This window comes from Lycium barbarum, chromosome 6, assembly GCF_019175385.1.
Source record: "Lycium barbarum isolate Lr01 chromosome 6, ASM1917538v2, whole genome shotgun sequence".
Lineage (NCBI taxonomy): Eukaryota > Viridiplantae > Streptophyta > Magnoliopsida > Solanales > Solanaceae > Lycium > Lycium barbarum.
The window spans coordinates 112,082,135-112,098,232 of NC_083342.1; the positions used below are offsets into that span (position 1 = coordinate 112,082,135).

Here is a 16,098-nt window from a genome sequence, read left to right on the forward strand (position 1 = left end):
ATTAAACTGTTGTATTTGCTATTCCGCCATGTCATTTATTTGTTATGTTTACTAAAATAAATATACTTAAAATATTTATATTTTAAAATAAGATAGAATTTAATTACTTTTTTATTTTTATTCTTACTCTAATAAATGTGAAAAGAGATCAATGTCATAAAAAAAATATCAAATAGAGATCAAATAATGAATAAGGTAAATTAGTCAAATTATAATTCTAATCCATGTTTTTCTTAAAAAACCATACAAAAAACAACATGACAAGTAAAATGAGCTGAACCGAGAATATTTACAAAAAATTAAAAATAGTATTTCTTCGTTTAAATAGAAAATCAATTTCTACTTTGTTTCGTTTTAAACATGTAAAATTAATTTAATAATTTGAATTAGAATTATCCAAATTAAAATTTGATAAAAAATAATAAGTATTTTTTACACCTTTAAATTAATCGAATTAAAATTGAAAATATCAATTGATGGTTAAATATTGATATTGTTTTATCTAAAAGAGAGGAAAATAGTTTCCTTTTAAACAAGTCTTCTCTTTTAAAAAATATTAATAAATTTACCGATTTTGTATTCGTAGCAAACATTAATATAATAAAGTTTTAGATACGAAGCACAAACTACAATGTTATATTAATCGTGTTTTGAACATAATATATATATATATTCACTATTCAAAGACAACTACATACACATAGATACACTATAATCTAAAGTGTTGGGCCCGTGCGGGCATAGGCTGTCTAGTCTATTATAAAAGTGGCAGTTAGTGGGACGAACAAGGCTCAAAATAATTGTACGACAAGCATGGAAAATTGTGCCAGAGGGTGTACCAACAAGGGCAATTTAGAAAATAAATTATTTAATATGGGCAATTTGTTTCACACTTATATAGTCCCTTGATTTCTGTTTATCAATGTTGGACCAACTGCCTTCATTTTCCTATTTTCTATTATATATAAGTGTCTAAAAGGGACTAACATAGCAATGAATACCTGTACCAAAAGCTATAAATTGTACACTTTAACTAATTTTTTTTCATGTGAACAAATGTCATAGTACTGAATATTTATTCTCTTCTCATGTATACACGTATGCATTTTAATTTTAATTCTCCAACACATATTTATTTCTTCCGTGAACTTTTATTTGTTCACTTTTAACTTTTCACGTTGTTTAACAATTAATAAATGAAGTACTCTCACCGTCTCATATTACTTGGCCACAATTACTAAAAATATATGTCCAAATTACTTGCTCATTTACAAAATCAAAATAAAATTAATTAAATCTTTCCCATCTTACCGTCTCAGTCCCATATTACTTGGCCACATTACTTGTTCATTGAGAAAATCAACATAAAATTAATTAAATCTTTCTCATCTTCCCTTAGCAATAAATGTTCTTGAAAATAGTCAATTCTGATTAGAATGTATTTATTGGAGAGAGATAGGGATAAGATAGTAAATTATGTCTTTTATTTATAATTTTTGAAGGGGTGTGCAAAAGAAAAAGTGGCAAGTAATATGGGACGAAGGGAGTATATATTTTATTATAACATTCATATTTATTAGTGTAAGTCTCAATAGCCTTGTAAAATGATTTGAAAATGAGTAATTAATGTGAAGGGTAAAATTAATAATAAGAAGAAATTTTGTTTTCTCTTGATATGTTAACGCGGATAAGTAAAAATGAACAGAGGGAGTGACTTTTATTCCCGTTTTCCTTCTTTGTCAATACTTTAAATGTGAAGAGAAGACGAACAATAGCATTGCAAATTTGTACCAGAATTTATATAAATTGTACACTTTAACTAACTACTTTTTTATCTCATTTGGACATATGCCATAGTGCTGAGTATTTATTCTCTTCTCATATACACACGTATGCACTTCAATTTTAATTCTCCTATACATATTTATTCTCCCCGTGCACTTTTACTTGTGCACTATTGACTTTTCATGTTCTTTAAGAATTAATAAAATGAAGTATATACTTTTTTTTTCCACAATATCCATATTATTGGTGTATAGTCTCAAAATGATTTGAAAATGAATAATTACTGTGACGGGTAAAATAAGAAGAAGAAAAATATCTTTCTCTTGATATGTTAACGTGGACGAGTAAAAGTGAAGGGAAGGAGTGACTTTTATCCCCATTTTTCTTCTTTGTCACTACTTTACTTATTTTACTCTCCTTTGCATTTTCTAATTATTATTTCTTTACATTATAGAATATATTACTTTATATTTACATTTCGGAATTAAAATTTGGTGATTTACCATATAACATATATCTTTCTAATTTTGATTTCTTCTGTAACAATTCCTTTTATCTATAATAGTTAATATAAAAAATTATAATGTAACTAATTTACCCCTTATTAACATATTTTTTAATTAATTTAACAAAAATATTTTATTAGTTTTTCTTTTAAAAAAAATCAAATGTATACGATAATGGTTCTTATGTTTGAATTTTTGAGATGTCTATCAACCTATCAATATACATATAAGATATTAAAGGATTTAAAAGAAAAAATCTAGAGTCAAACTATTAATTTTTCCTCATATTCTTACTAATTTTATTTTTCATATTAATGAACAACTTTCATTATCATGATAATGAGAAAAAAAAATCCGACTCTTTCCATCTCAAAGACTTAATTCCATCATATGTTTTTAATTTTTAAACTTCATTTTTTAATTATAATTAAAGTGATGGTACATAAAATACATTTTGTATATGTTGCTATATATAATAACTAGAATGTTTTTAAAACTTATTTACAAAATACAAATCTTAAAGACTAGCTAATTAAAGTAATAAACTGTCACGACCCAACTAGGGCCGCGACAGGTACCCGATACTTGTACCGAGCACCCCTTATCTATCCTTTTACCTTTACCTCTCAGCGGGCCGTAGGAACTATGCCATATATATATTGTTTTTCGTTACTGGACATTAACATTAGTAGCATCGTCATAAACAAAGACTGGTAAACTTTGCTATCACGTTATACAGCGACGCGAACAATCCAAAATACAAAATACAAAACATCTAACTGTACATATCTGTCTACGAGCCTCTAAACATAGTACACATATACATAGAAAGGGCCGAGTACTGTCGTGCCTGAATATATACACAAAATAGTACCAAGAAACTGAGGCTCCGGGGCAACTGGAGCGCTGACAAGTATTGCTGGTAGGGCTCCTAGGAACCAAATCCGCCTGTCTGCTGACCTGCGCGGCATGAAACGCAGCGTCCACAAGAAGGGACGTCAGTACGAATAGTGTACCGAGTAAGTAAGGCATAGAAAACAGCATAATAAGCAACATTAAATATAAATAACAACATCATGGGGTCATAGAACGTGTGAGGAGGTAAGAAAGTAACCTGTACATAGGAATGCCTTTTTGGCCAGATACCATGCATGCTTGACTTTTCCCCCTCTAAATTTTCTTTTGTTTTAAAAAAAACATTTCTTTTTCATAGACATAGAAAATAGAACTCATATCATGTCATGTCATATCATATCGTATCATGTCGTGTCAGATCATAGCATATCATATCATATCATGTCATATCATTTCATAGCGCCGAACAACGCCGGCTCACCCACATAGTACCGAAATACGTCGGCTCGCCCGTATATCCCGCGTCCGGGATGATATAACGCCATCTGACCAGGTGGCAACACGTCTATAGCTCAACATATATCCCTTCCCCTCATATCTCCCTCCCTCCCCCCATGTACATATACATATATCATATAAGCATGCCGGAGAGCCCAAGGAAAAATCATGTATCCATCAGAGTGACGTATGGTCGGTAGCCCCCGATTACATTATGGAATAATCATGATCGTTATGTCCCACCTTGAAGGAACTAATATTATAAGGCGGGACTATCAATGAAGAATAGCATTAAGGGAAAACATGGAACAAGATCGTAAAACTTATAAAACATTACTTCATGTACTTTAGAATCTTTTAGAAAATAGAGTCATGGCAAAGGAATAAAGTTGGACTCAAGAACTAGTCCATTATTCTTGTATTCATATTGAATCCTTCACTTAAGACTTTTTGACATACAATCATTCTCGTCATACTTGTCATAGACATATTCTCTTCCTTACTTCATCATTATCATTATCATCATAGAAATATTCTCATTAGAATAGCTACATTACTGGTCGTTAGATAAGCGGTATAAGGATCAAAAGTTTCCTTTGGATTCTACTTCAAAATAGGTCAAGCGGAACAATAAGGAAAATCCGGGAACCATGGGCCCACTTCGGGTCAAATGAGGCGGCGTACCAAATTTACGTTCATTGCATTTCATGACGTCACTTGGGAGGGTTTTAGTGTAGTCGGGTCCTCTTTATACAAGTTCTAGATGTTTAGGAAGTTTTTTTCTAACATTTCGCACAATTTTTAGTTCAATTATACTGAACGAAAAAGGGGAAACTTTGGGTGCGGATTCCGGAGAATGGAGTTGTCCCCGAGGCTCGTATCCAACTTATTACGTCTAAGACATGCCATAGAAGGAAGGGTAAAGCCTTACATACCTCTTTCCGCTCCTTTTGCTATTCCAAATTCAAGTTGCAAATCCGCCGAAATCTACAAATTGGTCACATTTACCAAACCTTGATTAGAGCATTTAGAGTTGGATTCTTAAAGTAACACTTGGCTACCGAAATTTCGGCAGCACTTCCCCTATAAATACACCATCTCCAAAACTTCGACTTAGCAAAAAATTTTTTAATCAACAACAATCCGGGAATTCAAACCCGACCAAACTATCAACATAATTTCAACAAGCACACTAACAATTTTCATATTCAATCCAAGATACATTATAACAACTTAATCAATTTACTACTTCTTTCAAAACCTTCCAACTCCAATGAAAACAATAACAACCTTATAATATATATTCCAACAACACCATATTAATATCATTATCTTCCATACATGTAAGAACATAATATTCAATTTACATAATCTTCCAAGACAAGCCTCCAACTACTAATACTTCACTAAGCTCATTAGGCTTTTGTTTGCAATATAAAATCCACAACACAACAACCAACATACTAAATAAAACTTGTTCACCATGCATTCATGATTCACCAAATATACACGGCTATACATGTGATATACAACTCACGGCCACACAACTATATTCTTGCTATTCATGAATTTCACTCACTTTTGCACACTACAACATGCAAAAATATCCATAACATGTAAAGAATAAGTTCTTACCTTCTTCCTTGATCTTTCACTTAGCTAAGACTTGCAACTTGCTAGAATATGGATTTTTCTTGCTCCAAAGACCACTCCACCTTGCTAGGAATCCTTTAATTGGTAGAAAATAATTTTTGAAGAAATTTTTGTCAATTTTCTTGGCAATTTTTGCACTTGGCCGAAATGGCCTTGGAGATATCTCCTTCTTTCCTTTTTCTCAAGTGTTCTTGAAGTTTCTAAATGTTTCAAGGCAACTTAAATGATCCCTTATATTAATTTTCCACATGGAAAATTCCCATGGGCTTGGGCCATTACACTATGGCCGGCCAACCTCACTTTTAGGCCTAAATTTTCTCTGTTTTTTTTTTTTGGGCCAACCCGGTTGATCCCGAGTTGGGCCTAGCCCACTGACCTTTCGACCTTAAAACGTCCATATCTCCTTGTACCGATGTCACCTGGGAACCCACGACCTATGGTTGAAAAGCTAATTCAATTATCTACAACTTCTATTTCTTGGTATTTTTCCAAATTCCAAACTTATAATACCGTTTTTGCCCCTTGAAGTCAGGTCACCCGAAAACATTTTCTTAAAAATATTCGTTTGGAGAGCTTCCACTTTGATTTGGCCCAAGGGTCCTTCATGAGTTGTGTTTAACTTTACATATGTGATTCATATAACTTGTCACATGTTCCAAAAAAAATCTTGACGTGTGGGCCCCACCTCAGCTTACAAATAATCCGACGTTCAAAAATACGGGATATAACATAAACATGTTCGGTGCACGGACATATATTGCTAGTTCTCTTATAAGTAGGAGAACATGTTTTACTGTAGTTTCTTCCAAAAATATTATAGTATTATTTACATTTTGATTTATGTATCTATCTGATATCGGATTTGAGTCAATTTTTATGTATCTAGCTGACATAGGATTTGGGTTTGTAATTAATACTCTCTTTATTTTTCAGTTGAATTCAACTACTGTTAAAAATTAAAGAGACTATGTATCAAAATCTGTGGTGTATCTTTAAGCTAAATATGACTCAAAAACAAAGAGTGTGGAATGTCAGCAATGTTAATCTGGTGCATATTTCCTTAGGGAACTTGAATAATCAATTTTACACAATTTTTTTCCATTGGAGTTATTTTATGGAGTTCCAATCTTTTAGTAATGCGTAGGAATATTTAATAAAACTTATTTTAGCACCTACAATTGAACTTAAGGCCATGAGAGTTGTTGAAACTAAAAAGATTTGTAACACTTATTATATTAGGAAACCTAATTTTGTGTGTTTGTATGGTTTGAACCTCTATTACTTAAAGTAACATAAAATTTTAAATTATACAATCAAGCCGTGTTGCAGTGATGTAACTACACTTGATATGACATCAATTGTGTCCTGTCGAACATTTTTTTATTCATGACACGAGGAATATTATTAGCTAATGACATTAACATAATAACAGTCCAGATTTTAGGTTTGCATATCCATCAAGTGACTCATTAAGCTGCCATTCCGTGTCACGAAGAGCCTTTTTCTCGGGGTGGACCATCGACTTAAGTTACAGGTTCGGCTAAATTTAATAGTTTTGACTTAAATACTATATAAGTGTTAAAAATCAATTGAATGTGTAGGAAAATTGTATTTCAAATTCAGTTATTAACATTTTAAGGCGTTTGTTTTAAAATTCCGGACCCATAAAATCCAAGTTCTTAATCAGCCTCTAATTTTTCCTCTGCTTATGGGGTTTTTGATAGACGCTACTATTTGCTACTAGTACTTACTACTTGAATTATTGTCTGTAATCAATAATTGTCCAAAAGCGAATAAGCTTTTGAGAGAGAGAGAGAGAGATCTTCGCAATGGCGTGCAATTGAACAAAAAGTTAATGAACGCATAATTTCAACGACAAAGAGGAATTTTTCGTATCTGGAAGATTCTCAAAGCATTCACTATATTATAAGGAATATATGTTCTCAATTGAGATTGATCATTACAAGTAAAATCACTAGTTAGGCGAATAAAGCGCAATTCTGAAAATTCTTCTATAAACAGTAATAAGTACTTAGAAAAGGGTTGGAAATCATAAACTAGAGATCAAATTTATATAAGCTCGCTGGTAAGTTAATGGTAGGATATGATTTCTTTGATCTTCTTCTACTACTCTTTTTTTTTATTATTTTTATATATATATATATATATACTTGAGAATTGAATTTCCGATATAAGTTTCGTCAGAATGAGAATTAGCTCAAGGAAACATTTCTGAAGTTTTCGGAATTCAAATTTGATCTTACATTCCCTTATTTAGGAATTAAATTCCGATCCCTATATATTTTTTCGAATAGAAAAGAGAATCAGAGATAACTTGATAATGCAATCTTTTAGTTTTATTAACTAAGTAATATTAAGGAAACTTCCATAAAATAGTGGGAAGCATGACGAGCTCATGTAGATTGTCTTGATTATAGCAAAAAAGTACAAATTGAAGTCCAAAATCATTAACATGACTCATGCCCCTCAATGATGCAAGAATTGTGCATTATGCGCATCTGTTTTTAATTAAACTACAAAAAATTGTGCTGTGTGTTGAGTCCTTTCCGAATACAATACATTGGTATAGGACAACATAGTACGTAATATTTTAGAATACTATTTATTTCGTCATTTATCCAATGAAAAAGAAAGATATCCTTTTTATTGCGCGGTTAGCATGTAACCGGCGAATTCAGAATTCAGAGTCATTGAACTTATTATAATGATAAGAGACAATGAATTCTGCATTCAATTAAACCAAAGAAAACCCGTCCTAAATTTACCTATAAAAAGATAGAAATATTTTTTACCAGGAAAAGAATTATAACATGAGGTGTAGTGACATGGTTACTGTGATTCAAACATGTTTATTGTGTTTTTATAATTGTGGCATTTTGGTGACTCAGCTATATTATCTCTTCGGAGACTTTTTTGATCAATTAACTTAGTTGGAAATAACATGACAAAATTGCTTACATGCGTTTGTTAATCAACTTAATAGGAAAAGGAAATAACAACTACGAAAGAAAGAAGCATGTCCTTTTATTTTTGCAGATGAACCAAGATAGATAAGTGATGTAGCCCTCTATATATTCAATATTGGGTGTGATATTACTGCAAAAACTTGACGCAAATTCTTTAAAATAAATCCGAAAAGTTGCATGTATTGGAAAGAAATACTTACACACCCCAGTATAACCCGAATCCATAATAAATAAATCCGCTTGATACAAGAAAAAATCGTGTGCATTGTATGCGTATTTGGCATCAAAAGTGATAGGACGTACTAGACAAGGATAGATCATATACGTGAAAATTGGAAATTTCGTAGTCATTACATATCCTTCAATACTCGAAACAAATAGATTTCTGATTGCTTTTGTCCACAAATGCCGCCCATAACATTCTGCTGACGCAAAATTGCATCAATCATTGATCATTCTTAACACATGGGCACACCATGAACAGCAGACTGTTGAGTTACTAAATATGAAATGAATTATTTTATATGCTTATTATTCTTAGCTGTCTTGAAAAAAATACGTCCGTAATAAATAGTTTTTTTATTTAAAAAAAAAAAAGAGACTATTCCCTTAGAGCATGGTGAAGACTGTCAGTACTAGAGAAGCCTTTCCTTTTTAATGTTGCAAAAAAAAAAAAAAAAAGGAAAAAAATGAAAACTAATTAAGTCGCCCTCAATCCAATCTATCAAGAAATATTTTTCAGTAAACTTGTGTACCTTACTACCTTAGTAAACAAAACTAATTTCTTACTGACAGGCGACGTTAAGTAGTCACCGTCTTACTCCCTTCAAGTTAACTTTATCTTATATTTTGATACTCCACTATACAAAATTATTCGAATACTGAACGATATATAATTTTCAAAAATTATTTTTGCCTCAAATGATTTTTCACCAGGATTTCACTTACTGCCTTCCTATATGAGTTGTTCCTCTATTCACAAATTCGGCTTCTGGCAATTTTCCAAACTGTGGATACACATCTTGCTTTCCTCTCACCACAGTTCTCTATGGGATTATTTTTTGTTCTTGTCAATATTTAAGTAATTTGTTCATATGAAAGGATTATTTTACCTTCAAGTTTTTCTTCTTCAAGCATTCGATATTCAAAATTTATTGGGCTTGATTAGTTCGAAATCATGGTTGGAAGGCCCCAAAGGGTAAAGCGCTACTTACCAAAAAATTCTACAATCCCACAATCGAACTCAAAACTTTTGTAGAGAGATCTCAAACATCTTGAAATATACACTGTATATACACTGTATTTTTTGTCACTCTAGACCACTTATGTTAACCTATATATACACTGTATTTTTTGTCGAGGGTGTTCAGGTGAACACCCTGCTACCCACGTAGATCCGCCCCTGGATACCGATGCAGTTATCCTACCAGCCATACATGGGGAGCAAGACTTTTGTAACCCAAAAATAAATTTTTGGAACCAAAATAACTCATTAAAAAAAAAGAACGTAAATAGGCTTTACGCACAGATTTTGTGCATAAAAGGACCAAAGTGTAGTTTTACACTAAAGTCCTTTTACGCACAGAATCTGTGCCTAAAAGGGCCAGATATATCGGGCCCTTCTTCTTCCCCACTGGTCCCCCCGAATTCAGAAAAAACAAAACGAAAATATGCCATTAAAGGTCCCTTTTCGAGGTCCCACGCGATCAAAAACATCGTTTTCTTATTGATTTCCAACCCAAAAGTGGTATATTGAAGTCTAGGAATAAGTTTATTCGCAATAAAGCGGCGTATAATTCAATTCAAAAACTCAAAATCAAAGCTTCAATCTAGGTATTTCACTACGATTTTTCTATTACATTATTAACCTAAGCATTACTATTGTGGGAATAAGGACAAAAAAAAAACTTTTACGCACTTTTTTTGTGGGCAAAAGGGCTATTTTTCAGCCCGTTTTTCCTTTTTTTTTGGTTCATTTGTTAATTTGTTAATTGTTTATTTATTAACCTAAGCATTACTATTGTGTGGATATGGACAAAAACAAATTACGCACTTTTTTTGGGCGTTCAGCCCGTTTTTATTTTTTATTTTTAATTATTAGTTGTTTATTTAGTATTTGGTAATTGTTAGATTAGTTATTTCAATTGTTAGACTAGCTAATTATTTATTTAGTTTTCGTTAAGCCAATTTTTTATTTGTTAATAATTTGTTAATTATTTGATTAGTTAGTTAATTGTTTATTTAACAATTATATGCTAATTAATTTTTTATTATTTGATTAGTTAGTTAATTGTTTATTTATTAATTATATGCTAATTTTTTGCTAGCTAATTGTTAATTTTTTGATTTGTTAATTATTAATCTTTATATCTTTAATTGTTAATTTATTTATTTGCTAATTAGAAATTGAAAATTCTTAGTTTAGGATTCAATCCTTTGTATAATTTCTCAGACAAAGATTATATAACTAATACTACGTATTAGAGATTAATTAAAAAAATAATACAACAACAACAACCTAGTGAAATCCCACAACGTGGGGTCTGGGGAGGGTCGAGTGTACGCAGACCTTACTCCTACCAAGGTAGGACGGCTGTTTCCGAATAATTAAAAAAAAAATAATGATTAATTTAAAATGCGTAAAAATATACCACTTTAATCCTTACTTCATGTATTAATGATGAATTTAAAATGCCTAAACTAGATAGGACACCACTATGGAGTCGGGACCCTTCGACAACAGAGAGGTACTTTATCTACAGCATGAGCATAGGTCCCAGTATGTATGGGATGCAACGGTATCCTCTAGTAGAGTGATCTGTACCCATGCGGGGGTGTCAGCATGGGATATTCTAGAGGCTATTCCCTCACATCATGTGTCATAGATATACTACGTCGGGGTGATATCTACCGGTGCATCGAGGTTGGTCGGCTTGTGCACGATAGGGCTCTAGTGACGGCCATGATTGAGCGCTGGCCGGAGACCCATACATTTCATCTCCGCACTGGCGAGGCTACCATCACCCTGCAGGATGTCGAGGTGATTTATGGTCTACAGATTGATGGACAGGCATTGTATAGAGTGGAGCCTCCGGAGATGTTGCCGTATCGCCAGGAGTTGGCTAGGCTCACTGGTTTCGAGCCTATGCAGAGGGATTTGCGTGGACGGAGTCGGTTGTTGCGGTCCTCTCTCCATGCTCACTTGCGCCTCGTAGATCTGCAGCATCCGATCGGCGAGGCGACGCCTTAAGTTGATGTTGACCGACGTGCTCGCTTATATCTTCTTATCATATTCGGGGGCATCATGTTCCCGAACACGTCGGGTGCGGATATGAGCATTAGGTATATGCTCTTTATTGAGGACTTAGACCAGCTGGGATGTTATAGTTGGGGCACCGCTGTCCTGGCTAACATGTACAGACGATTTGATCGACCCTCTGTGGGTGAGAGTCTTGAGGTCGCTCCATTTAGCCCTCTTTTTCAGGTAATATATTTAAGTGTGTGTAGATAAGACACTAAATATATTTTTTCGAAACAAAGACTGATAAATATTTTTTTTGATAATTATGACAGATATGTGTGTGGACTAGGTTGAGACCTTTCCAGCCCATAGTTGCTCGTCCTCCCGATGACTATGTTGCTGAGGATATGCCATACGCGCGGAGATGGTCGCGAGGCCGTACCAGAGGTGTGGAGACGCACCATGTCATTCTCCCGTTTAGGGATCAGTTAGACCGCATGACGGCGCCCCAAGTAAGTTTTTTTTATTTAACATTTGTTTGTTATTTTGTTAGTCTTTTATTGTTAACTAGTTGAATTCCTTTTATAGGCTTTCATATAGACGCTATATGATCAGATTTTGGGTCAACTGCCGACGTTTTGTAGGGCTGGTGAGCACATGTGGACTGCACGGTGTCTATTGATCCATATGGACATCGTTGATCATCACGCACCCTATCGCGTATCACAACAGTTTGGGCATGTGCAGAACATACCCGCGGCTACACATTGGGAGCACACCCACTACACCAGGGACGAGCGTTCGATAGACAGTGCGGCATGGCGGGCGCGTACACACGGAAGTCGATGCATGGAACGCGAGGATGATGACTCTAGCAACGATCGGATATGACACTCCGGTCTATGAGTACATGACGTGGTACATGCATATCACTCGCTCCTCTATTTGCCAACCCCTCGATGCCGCATCTTGATGGCCGAGGATATGTATCACTCTCAGGAGCGTATGAGGCGCTGGTAAGTTTCTTCAATCGTCGTCTTATTATGTATTACTTTACGAATTTATTCAATTCTTAAAATTTGCAAATATATGCAGCTACGGATGACTCTGATGATACACTATGAGAGCATTCCCTTTACGGAGTCCACTGATCCCGAGATAGCGGCATATGCAACACAGATAGTTCATCTTACCAACACTGATATGATACAGGCACGGGAGTGGCATCGTGTCGATGAGGATGTACCAGAGGGTGTTCGTGAAGGTGGTAGGGCTGATAGAGGTGGGCGGGCTGATAAAGGTGGTCGGACTAGAGGAGATGATCTGGCTGGCAGAGGTGGTCGGGCTGGCAGAGATCTAGTAGATGAGCTTGACGATATAGCCCGTAAGGCTCCGTCGGCTACAGATATCCCGTCGACTTCTTCTTCCAGGCCGTCGACTTCACTAAGACCTGGATATACGCCAGAGATGGTCCCACCTTATGATCCTTGGTCATCATTTCCATAGGTGCCAGTTGGTGATCTACATATGGGAGACGGAGATGAGGACTTGGATATTATTTTCGATGACTACTTTCTTCGTTCTACAGCCGGGCCTACGGCACCATCTGCATCTCCGGCTCCGCGGGCCGCTCAGGAGCCCTTTCACATGCCATCTCAGGAGCCCGTCAACACACAGGTTTATTTTTTTACAATAAAATAATGTAGTAATTAATTATTTTATTAATCTAAACTAAATTATTTACATGTATTATAGGTTCATTCTTCTGCGCCTATGGACCCGTCTCCGCCTGTTCAGATTGACCCGTCTCCACCTCCAACTACAGCTCCGGGTAGCGCTCAGGAGACCGTTGAGGAGCCAGCTTAGGAGCCCTCTGACCAGCCATCTCAGGAGGCCGTCGACACACAGGTTTATTTCTTTTACAAAGAAATAATTTATTAAATAATTGTTTATATGTTATTTCATGTTTAGTTTATGATAAATCTAAATTAAATTGCTTATATATTATTTTAGGTTCATTCTTCTGCTACTGTGGTCCAGTCTCCTCCGATTGAGTCATCTCCTAAGGCTACTCAGGTGGAGACCGCCGTCGTCTCCAAGAGGAAGCATATTTTCACCCAGGGCCTAAAGAAGGGAAGAAAGGATGGTCATGCCATAAATCATTCTGTCATTAAGAGGAGGAGAGAGGATCCTGATGATAGTGAGGGTGGTGGGGTTAGGAGGATCCTTAGGCCTTAGGAGATTGCATATTTGTAAATAAAATGTACATTTTATGTTAATATTATATATATTTTTGGGTATTATGTTTTTAATGATAATTAGTTATTTTAGTATTTATTGTCGATTAATAATAACTCGTGCGACGTCCATAATTAATTAGAACCCTATAACGACGATCTAAATGTATATGTATAACAAGTTTTCAAACTTACTTCGGAGCACTTTACAACCTCTCAAACGACGATCTAAATGTATATGTATACTTGATGTAATGAGTCGATATTATTGTACACGAAAAAAAATATTAAGTTCAATATAAACTATTTATATTCTGGTGTTTTGAAACGTCACTAATTTTCAGTCAAAGTATGGAAAAAAACTTAATTGAGTTTGATTTCCAAAGAATGGAGGTTGGGGTGTGGGGGGGAAGCCACTTCACGCACATAATCTGTGCGTGAAAGGACTAAAGTGTAAATGTACACTTTGGTCCTTTTACGCACATAATCTGTGCGTAAAGTCTATTTAAGTTCTTTTTTTTAATGGGTTAGTTTGATTTCAAAAATTTATTTTTGGGTTAGAAAAGTGCGGGGCTCCCATACATGAGATAATTCCAATCCCATGGGACTAATAATCCCATCTCATCCTATCCATCCTACAAACGACCCCTAAATAATCATTTATCGCAAGTAAGCTACTCATTCTCGAAATGCTGCATTTCACTGAATAATATATGCAATGGTTTCTGCTAACAACGATGTTACGTTGTTCGTATCTAGTCAGTTCAGACCACAATCGACTGCCACGTGAAGCAAAAAAACAAAAAAAAAATAGCCCCGTTTGTCTATAGATACTAAAAAAAATTCACTTTTTTTTTTTTAAATTTTGGAGTTGGAATTGTGTTTGGCCATAATTTTTGAAATTGTAATTTTTGGTGAAATGTAGTTATAAAAAAGTGAAAAAAGTGAAATATTTTTAAAAAATAAGTTTTTAAAATTTTTGGTATTTTGAAATTTTTATAGCCAAATGATGATTTCGAAAACAAGTGAAAAAATTTTTGGAATAAAGTGAATAATTTTTATGGGCAAGGGAGCTATATATATATATATATATATATATATATATATAGGTAAAAGAAGCAATCTTTGAAAGAGTGAAAAAGCCGACTAATCCATTTACGAGACCACTTAAAAAGATAAAATGTAAGTACAGACATTCACAACACTTACTTTTAACAGACTATAGTTTATTTAAATATTGATATTCTTTTCGGAAAAGGTGAAGGGCATATCCACGCAACAATATTTAACTCAACGGGACCATAGCATATATAGTACGGATTTTAGGGAATCGTAAATATCTCGGAGGGAATTAAAGACAACAATTGAGTTAGTTTCAGAAATCTTCTTCCATATTAGATTCGTAGCACTAATCTCGCTCATGCTTAGTAATATCACACTTACCTCCCCCATTTTTATTTCTTAATAGCAATTCTTAATTTTATTCAAAGGAAAAGTATGGGCAAAATCAAATGTACTTAAAAAAGAAAAAGATGTTCATGTTACATCATACGGACAATAGGTATTCCTTCTTCTCTCACGCATCTTTCTTCTCCGTGGCTAAAAATTTGTTCTAAAGTCATATCCTAATGGTGGGGACTTGCTTTAAAAGTCAGATAGTAAAATCTAGAATATTAAGAAGTGATCAACACTTTGAATCTGGACGTCTATTTCATTATGGCCCAAACTTTTAGATGGCTAATTTAGGGGCTCAGTGGTATTCCACTTCAATAGAAGCCTGCGGTCAAAAGATTTTTCTATAGCTGTCACGCAGTCTTCAACAAAATTAAATGTACACTACAAAAGTTTGCTAGTACTATTTTCAATTAAACAAAAGAAAAAGGAGGGCCCCCATCATTGCCTAAATGACAAGAGTATGGCATAATGTTACACCATAATGAGGTTTATTTATAATAAATTATAAATCACGTCCGTTAATTAAAAATCCCAGAACACTAACCCAATGGCTCAGTTTTCTTGTGGAATGAAGCATGGCCATCACCAATTTTTGTTTTTATGAAAAAAGTAAAGAAATGCCAGAGTATGCTCCTGTGAAATTTGTCTTATAGTATTAAGTAGGAACATGGGGTTATTGGAGAGATAGAAAACTACATGCATAAAGCAACTTGCCAGCAAATCATTCAAGCATAAGATCTTTGTACTACTAACTAATGACAGGCTATACTTTTGCCCCTCCATAACAAAATTAGTTTCCTCATAACTCCAAGAATAGAGGGTGCACAATGAGCAATTATATCTAGTCGAATCTCTTTATAAGAAAGAACAAGAAAAAGGGG

At 34.2% G+C, this 16,098-nt stretch overlaps 1 long non-coding RNA gene across 1 annotated transcript; it reads right to left on the reverse strand.

Moving 5' to 3' along the window:
• Positions 1–2,828: 2,828 nt before the first annotated feature.
• On the reverse strand, positions 2,829–5,482 carry LOC132599984 (uncharacterized). Its single transcript, XR_009567091.1, has 3 exons — positions 5,280–5,482; positions 4,580–4,631; positions 2,829–3,251 (listed from the first exon to the last, which is right to left on the reverse strand). It is a non-coding gene; the product is annotated as an uncharacterized LOC132599984 (long non-coding RNA).
• Between the last annotated feature and the right edge of the window lie 10,616 nt (positions 5,483–16,098).